Here is a 7,515-nt window from a genome sequence, read left to right on the forward strand (position 1 = left end):
AGGGAGACACAGAATCGGAAGCAGGCTCCAGGCTCCGAGCCATCAGCCCAGAGCCCGACGCGGGGCTCGAACTCACGGACCGCGAGATCGTGACCTGAGCTGAAGTCGGACGCTCAACCGACTGAGCCACCCAGGCGCCCCAAGATGATATTTTAAGAAAGAAACGGGGTGGGAAGACAGAGGCCAAAGAACTCAGAGAAAGCGACAGCTTCGGGAAGGGACAGCACTGAGTTGGCCTTGAAGGATTCAGGAAGACAGAACGGGAAGAAGGCGTTGTGTTGAGGGGGGCACTTTAGAGAGGAAAGGGTTCTCATCTCTCAAAAATAAATAAAGTAAAAAAAAAAGAACTAAAAAAATTCGTATGTTGAAGCCCTAACCCCCCCATGTGACTGCATTTGGAGATGGGGCCTTGAGGGAGGAAATTCAGGTTAAATAATGTCAATCCCTATGGATCGGGACACTCATCCCAATCCCTAAGGATGACTGTCCTTCTAGGCTGAGGAAGAACCTCAGAGCTCCAGCTCCAGGCACGCGCAGACGAAAAGCCACGTGGGGACGTAGCCGGGGGACAGCACCTACAAGCCAGAAGAGGGTGTCTCACCAGAAATCAACCCTGATGGCACCAGGGACTTCCGTCCTCCAGGACCGTGAGGAAACAGATATCCGTTGTTCCAACCACCCAGCCTTCGGGTTTCTGTCCCCGCAGGCCAGGACCGACGAGGTCTGTCCATCTCATTTGGAAGCAGTAACTTTGCAGACGGAATTAAGGTCTCCACGAAGCATAGTGGAGAGGGGAGGGGGGCACCTGGGTGGCTCCGTCAGTGAAGCGTCGGACTTCGGCCCAGGTCATGATCTCACGGTTCGTGGGTTCGAGCCCCGCGTCGGGCTCTGTGCGGACGGCTCGGAGCCTGGAGCCTGCTTCCGATTCTGCGTCTCCCTCTCTCTCTGCCTCTCCCCTGCTCGTGCTCTGTCTCTCTATCTCTCAAAAACAAATAAATGTTAGAAAAAAGAAAAAGAAATTTAAAAAAAATAAGAGGGGAGGACGACAGAGGAGAGTGCCACGTGATAACAGAGATTGAACGATGGGTCCACAAGCCCCGGGAACGCCGAGGGTGGGCGGCAGCCCCCGGGAGCTGGGAGACCGGCCTGGGACAGACTGTCCCCTCCCGCCTCCCAAAGGACCAACTCCGCTGACCTCTTGTTTTCCGGGAGTTCTGTCGTGTCGAGCCCCAGGCTGCGGTGCTCTGTTAGGCAGACCTGGGAGCAGAGCTCTGTGACCCTCCCACACCTCACAGCAGGAGGCTGTGCCACCTGTGTCCCCCAAGGGGGACCCGTCTGTCCTGTAGGCACTGTGCTCTGAAGAATGAGCCCATCCTGGGCAGGCCAGGCTTGCAGCCCTGAGCACAGGGCACTTGTGAGGGGGCTGGGGGCAGGAGGCAACCGTCTGGGCATTCTCTCTGGCCGCAGGCAGAGCCCGTGCCCTCTGGACGTCACGGCCTCAGCACAGGTACCAGTTCCGGAGGTTGACGGAGACGAGGTTGTTGACTCTGGAGGAGGGTTCGGGGCTGCAGCCACCAACACACGTAGGATCCCGTCCGCCTCACTTCCTGGGGAGAGGGTTTCTGTTTTGAGATCCAGCAAAGGTGAGAGAGGTCTCATATCTGTTCTGGCCAGAGTCCCTCCTGCCCCTGGGCACATCTTTCTGTAAACGTGGTCCTTGCTTTCATTAACCCCTGAACGAATACAAGAACTTAATCAGCACTGATTCCTACACGATTTAAATCTCTCCGGAGTTTTGCAGTTACGCCCCTTGAACGTAAGTGACATGAGCCGACGCACGATCCCGGCACAGAAATAAAAATAGAGTCTATGTTATTTTACCTAAATATTCCTGTATGCATGTTCTCATGTTTGATTTCTGGGCCTCCTGCCACCATGCTCAAATACCAGAATGTGCCTAGCTGCGTCCCAAGTTTGGGTTAACGCGGTTTGTTGTTTTTTTGTTTGTTTTCCAAAGGCCTTTCTGAGGGCACGGCCTGGAACGTTAATTCTGGAAGAAAACGCACCATGACAGGGGGACCTGTGGTACTGCAGACTGGGACTGGTCTGGAGCTGCCTTAACCACCTCCTGCCCAGAAAGCGGTTCCGATGTGAAACGGCAAGCTGGATTTCCCGAGCGTTGGCCCGAAACAGCTTCATCGTCACAAAGCACTCTGGGAAGTAATTAGCAGGCGCTTTTCCAGTCACTCGTGCGCAGCCCGGCCTTTCGGCCTGTCTTGACCTGGCCTGCCCAGCACCTGGGCGCTCAAAGACCGCAGTCAGCGGTGGGGAGTAGTTAACAGGGGAACTGAGCAGCTGGCCTGGGGCCTCGGCCATCAGATCACCAGACGGTAATGCCACCCCCCTCGAGGCCACTAGCTAAATGGGGGACAGACCTCGGTAGAGAATCTAAATACTGCCTGTCGATGGGAGAGGTTCGAGCGGTCTCCGGGAGGGAGCCTGGGGTGAGGGGGGCACCCTAATGAAAGTCAGGATAGGTTCTGGGGGGCTGCTCTGTGCAGCTAGAGAAGGCCCAGGGCTGGTGAATCCCATGGCATGAACCCCTTGGCAGAAACATCCATCAGGATCGGCCCAGCCATGCAGACGTGCAGACTCCCGGTGCCTCCCAGGCCTACATTGCCAGGGACTCTGCACTCAGTGCTCGGTTTCCAGGGTGAGGCCGGCCCGCCCTCCCGGCTGTTGACGGCCATGCCCCAAAGCTGGTGGCCCTCTGGGCAGGGGAAGGGCCCTATCCCCATTCACCTGCTCCCTTTGACCCTGTCCCCTCCCCTCCCCACTCCCCCAGCTCCCGCTCTCTATCCTCCTGTATTAGACAGCATGCTTTGCCTGTTCCCGTATTCCTTTCCTGTTGCTGCTGTAACAGGTGACCGTGAACTTGTGGCTTAAACAACACACACAGGTCACCTGACCGTTCTGTGGCTCCTAAGTCAGATACAGGTCCCCCTGGGTTCCTTTCTGGAGGCTCTGGGGAGGACCCGTGTCCTTGCACGTTCTCGTGGCAGAATTCAGCCCCTTGTGGTTGTAGCATCGAGGACCCTCTTTTCTTTCTGGCTGCTGTCAGTTTCCGGAGGCCACCACATCCCCTGGCTCACGGCCCCTTCCTCCACCTTCAAAGCCAGCGATGTCACGGCACGCGGAGCTTTGTTTCCCATCACAGCCAGGGGAGGGCCTCCGCTTGTAAAGGTTTCAGGGGAGGAAAAGCTTCCCTCTCTCCCCTCAAGAACAAGGTTCTAGGGGCGCCTGGGTGGCGCAGTCGGTTAAGCGTCCGACTTCAGCCAGGTCACGATCTCGCGGTCCGTGAGTTCGAGCCCCGCGTCAGGCTCTGGGCTGATGGCTCAGAGCCTGGAGCCTGTTTCCGATTCTGTGTCTCCCTCTCTCTCTGCCCCTCCCCCGTTCAGGCTCTGTCTCTCTCTGTCCCAAAAATAAATAAAAAACATTGAAAAAAAAAAATTAAAAGAACAAGGTTCTAGGGCCAGGGCCTAGGAGCTGCACTGTCAAAGGCCCATGCGCGAGAGAAATGGCACGCAGACTTCATCTGATGCTAGAATGCTCATTGTTAGGTGCACGAAGGACATCAGAGCAAGAGGACGAAGGCCCAGAAGGGCAGTGACACTCAGGGGACTTAATGTGTCACTTCAACAGAAGGCAATAGATTATGGAGAAGGGACAAGGTGACGAAAAGTGCTTGTGGGCCCCTAGGGGCAGAAGGTGAACACATGGGGGAAACCGAGGGAAGGTAGGGTTGTTTGGTGAGGTTTCGTTTGTGCGGACTTAACTCGGCCATCCCCGCCTCTGGCGATAAATGCTGTTCCTTCCTTCCGGGGGCAGGACAGGGAGCACACTTCCTTCCCAGGGCCGGCTTCCTGGGGGGCCCCCTGTGTGTTTAATGCTCTGCTGGCTGAAATCCTTAATAATGTTTGGACAAGAGGCCCCACATTTTCATGTTGCATCGGGGGGGCTGTGAATTATATCGCTGGTCCTGCCCCTTCCATATCGGAATTTGGGGCTCTCTTGGCTGTCGCTCCTTCTGGAACGCAGGCACGTGACCCTGTCTTATCGACACCCGACTTCCCAGGGAGTTCCTGCTCTATTACAGGACCCTGCAAACGTGGCCCCATGGAGGAGCTTCCCAAGCAGCCGAGACTGGTCAGGTCTGCGACAGCTTCAAAGCCAGCGCCCTCCCGCCTCCAACAGGCCGGGGAGGAACTCCTCCTTCTGGTTCCAGGTCAGCACCTCTTCCAGAAGCTGGTAGCTGGCAGGCAGGCTGGGACGCTCCGTTTCGTGGGCGGCTAGAGCGAGCGTTGGGCCCCGAACTCCACTCCTGGGGGAGAGTATGACAGCTGGGTTCACACTTAAATATCCTAAAATCGATGCTGTGAGATTAATCTAGGGTAGAGTCTCACTCATGCAAATAAAACCATTACTTTGCTCATGTAGTGAGCTTGGCAGAAAAGCATTTGGGGAACAAAGTGGGCTGGGTGCGTGAGGAGTGTGGGCAAGGGAACGAGCTGATCCAAAGAGGGGCCTGTTCCAGAAGGGGCCGTCGTGTGTCCCTCCTTCCGCAGACGGGGAGAGGCCTTGTCTTTCCGTCAGGCAAAGCAGGTGAGGGTAAGAAACCAGTGTTTTGGGCCTGTCTACCAGGCCCTGTGTGCCAGGCACCAAAAATAAGGCACAAACAGGAATAAATTTTTGGTTTTGACACTTTAATTTCATCCTTTTCCCCTGAAGCTCCAGACTGAGCAGCTGTTTACCAGGAAAGGAAATTCAGAGCGAGGCAATAAAAAAGGTCGGAAGGTGGGAGCGGTAGCCGGCGTGTAACTGTATCGACCGCATTTCCAGTTTCTGGAGACGATGTCCGAACCTCTGCCCTGCGTGCATATGCTTGGACGTCCCTGGGTCCCCTCGCTTCGGCCTCCCGCTTCCCTTGACCTTCTTCCGCCACACCCTATGGTCAGAGGGGACGTGCTTTTCGAATGCAGATCAAGGGGCACCTGCATGGCCCAGTGGTTTAAGCGTCCCACTCTTGGTTTGAGCTCAGGTCATGATCTCACGGTTCGTGAGTTCGAGCCCCACGTTAGGTTGTGCGCTGACAGTGTGGAGCCTGCTTGGGATTTCCTCTCTCTCTCTCTGCCCCTTCCCTGCTCTCTCTCTTAAAAAATACTATACAAACACAGATCGATCAATCCAGAGCCCCCTCCCCCCCCCACACACTCCTAAAAAAAAAATCCTTCTGTATCACTATGCACCTGTCCTGATCACTCCAAGGCCAGCTATCAGACAACTTGGGGTGTCTCCTGTGCCCCAGAGCCTGCTGAGATTTTTCAAAGTAGCCAATCCTAAACCTGCTTATCCTGCCTCGAACATTCCTTTCCATGGAAACTACGCTAAAGGCAGATGCGCACAGTTCCCTCCTCTCCCTGTGCCCCTGACCGAGCCTGGTGCTTCCCCCTGAGGCTCCCTGGCAAGAGGTATACCGCCTCTCTTGGCAACTGTGTGTAATGAACTCTCTTTCCAATGGTAGCCGCCTCCTGATCTATTTCTTTACCGTAACTCGAATTTTCTACTAGCACACCACGTTTTAAAACCGTAACAAACACTCGGGCTCCCTGCCCACTTGGAGGTGAGGCAGGAGAAGTAAACAAATATCTCTTTTCAACCGTCCCTCCATGCATCTATTCATCCAAAATTTATTGAGCAATATGGTGCTTGTAAAACATCTCCCAGAGTGAAGCTTGTCTTTTTACTTTGTTACACTGTCCTTTTACTTCGTTACACTGTCCTTAAATTTCCACCGAGTCCAATGTATTTCTCGGATTCCGCACCATTGGCGCTTTGGGGAATCGTGAGTCGTTCTCTGTCTTGGCGTCATAAAGATGTTCTGTGCTTTCTCCTAAAAGATCGAGAGTTTTGCTTTTTTCTCATTCAGGTCTTTAATTCATCTGGAACTTATGTTCACGTGTCGTATAAGGGAAATATACATTTTATGTTTGCCTTTCCGGTACTGCTCACTCTTGCCCTCCACTGATCTGTACTGGCATTTGCCAAATTGTCACAGACTGACCATCTGCCTCTGGCTTCCCTATTCTACCCTGTTGGTCTATTTTTCTTAGATGCAAGCCACCACTGGCTTATTACCGCATATCCCTTTAGAGCAAGTATATACATCTGGAAGGGCAAATGTCTCATCTATCGTCCTCAAAATTGCCTTGGTAGTTCTTGGACTTTTACCTGCAGACGTGGTGGCCGGGGTGTGGACCACAGGCTGAGGGCAGCACTCTAGGGATGGTGAGACACCCAGACAGACGGAGCGTGGCTCCCTGGACAACCTCATGGACCGCCGGTGTTGGCTCCGGAACACCTTCAGACACTCACGTGAGGAAGAAATCCCCATTTTCAATTTCACCATCAATCTGCATTGATGCCAATTCAATGCAGCCAAATATTTACCCAAAGAAATGTGTTTTCCCTTGTGTATTAGCTTAGCTGAAGGTCCTGGTAAATTACCGAATCAGAACGATAGAACAGGCATCCTTATCTTGCTCTTGGCGCCAAGGAAAGTAATTCTAGTGGTTTATCATTAAGTATGATGCTTTCTGGTAGGTGTTTCTTGGCAGTTTAAGAAAATTTCTGTCTAGGGGCGCCTGGGTGACTCAGTTAAGCATCTGACTTTGGCTCAGGTCACGATCTCACGGTTCGTGGGTTCGAGCCCCGCGTCGGGCTCTGCGCTGACGGCTCAGAGCCTGGAGCCTGTTTCGGATTCTGTGTCTCCCTCTCTCTCTGCCCCTCCCCCGCTTGAGCTCTGTCTCTCTCTCTCTCTCTCTCTCTCTCTCTCTCTCTCTCAAAAATAAATAAGCATTTAAAAAATGTTTTAAAAAAAGAAAATTTGTGTCTATTCTCAGTTCGAAGAGGATTTGCTTTAAAAACTCATCAGTGGGAAAAATCGTGAGTGGAAATTGTATTTTAGCAAATGCCTTCTCTGCATCGAATAAGATGATTATGTATATGGACTTTCCCTTTAATCTTTTAATGTGGTGAATTACTTTAGCAGATATTTCGGTGTTGAACTGTCTTATATTCCTGAGTTAAAGACTCTGTGCTCACGATAAAGCATTTATATATAGACTGCTGGATTTGGTTTGCTAATTTTGATATAGGATTTGCGCATCTGTGTTCCTATTTTCCTTGTAGGTACCGTTTCTGCCTGCTTTTGGCATCACAATTCTGCTACCCTTATAAGAGGAGCCGGGGAGCCCCTCCTCCCGCCCCTGTCCCATATTTCCCCCGTAGGAAATTTCTACGGAACAATTTGTATTGAATAGGGGTTATGTGTTCTTGAAGGCTTGATAAAACTTGCCTGTAATGCTGTCCAGTTTGATGCTTTTTTTTTTGCAAGTAGATTTATGACTCTACTGACTTAATGTCCTAAATGCTTCCCGCTTTCCTATTACCTTTTGA

The 7,515-nt window shown here is 52.6% G+C and overlaps 1 long non-coding RNA gene across 1 annotated transcript; it reads left to right on the plus strand.

Moving 5' to 3' along the window:
* Window positions 1–2,362: 2,362 nt before the first annotated feature.
* On the plus strand, window positions 2,363–5,263 carry LOC131497853 (uncharacterized). The gene is made up of 3 exons (XR_009255183.1): window positions 2,363–3,287; window positions 3,524–4,285; window positions 4,789–5,263. It is a non-coding gene; the product is annotated as an uncharacterized LOC131497853 (long non-coding RNA).
* The last annotated feature ends 2,252 nt before the right edge of the window (window positions 5,264–7,515 follow it).

The sequence above is a fragment of the Neofelis nebulosa genome, chromosome 16, assembly GCF_028018385.1.
Source record: "Neofelis nebulosa isolate mNeoNeb1 chromosome 16, mNeoNeb1.pri, whole genome shotgun sequence".
NCBI lineage: Eukaryota > Metazoa > Chordata > Mammalia > Carnivora > Felidae > Neofelis > Neofelis nebulosa.